The following is a 601-nucleotide window of genomic DNA, read 5'->3' as shown; positions in this document are numbered from 1 at the left end:
TAATTGTATATTAATAATTATTAATTAATACACAAATAAGATTAAATACATCTTGGGAAGTCAATTTTTATTAACTAGTTGCATCCAAAGTTGGTACTTGGTAACTATTTAATGACAAAAAGATGTAGCTGAGGGAAAGTGCATTGCACATCCACAACAGCACTCCTTTTCTGTTTCTTTATTTTTTTGTTTTTTTTTGTTTTTATATAAAGGGGCCAAAGATTAAATTAAAAAAACTACACAAGATCAGATATATTTCTAAGGAGATGTACTCCCATTGCATCAGGTACTCCCATTATATTTCTATGGCATCACTAATCAGCGGATATTCTATTTTATTCCAATTGGGGAGAGACAATACGGTCAAAGTTACCCATGACAAAAAAAAAAAAATTATACGCATGATATAAATCATATTAATCACAATATGTTGAAAAATATTACTATGGCGTTTATTTGTTTAAAAACTTTTCTATTTTTTTTATTATCAATTTTTCTTTTATTATAATCTATTCACATCTTTTACTAATTATTTTAGTTTAAAAAAGCAAGTGAATCCAAAAAATATTTTCAAAAAATTTATACACTAACCACACTAACC

Source organism: Arachis ipaensis, chromosome B05 (genome assembly GCF_000816755.2).
Source record: "Arachis ipaensis cultivar K30076 chromosome B05, Araip1.1, whole genome shotgun sequence".
Classification (NCBI taxonomy): domain Eukaryota; kingdom Viridiplantae; phylum Streptophyta; class Magnoliopsida; order Fabales; family Fabaceae; genus Arachis; species Arachis ipaensis.
The sequence above is the reverse complement of the archived record's forward strand: the minus strand, read 5'-3'. Positions refer to the sequence as shown.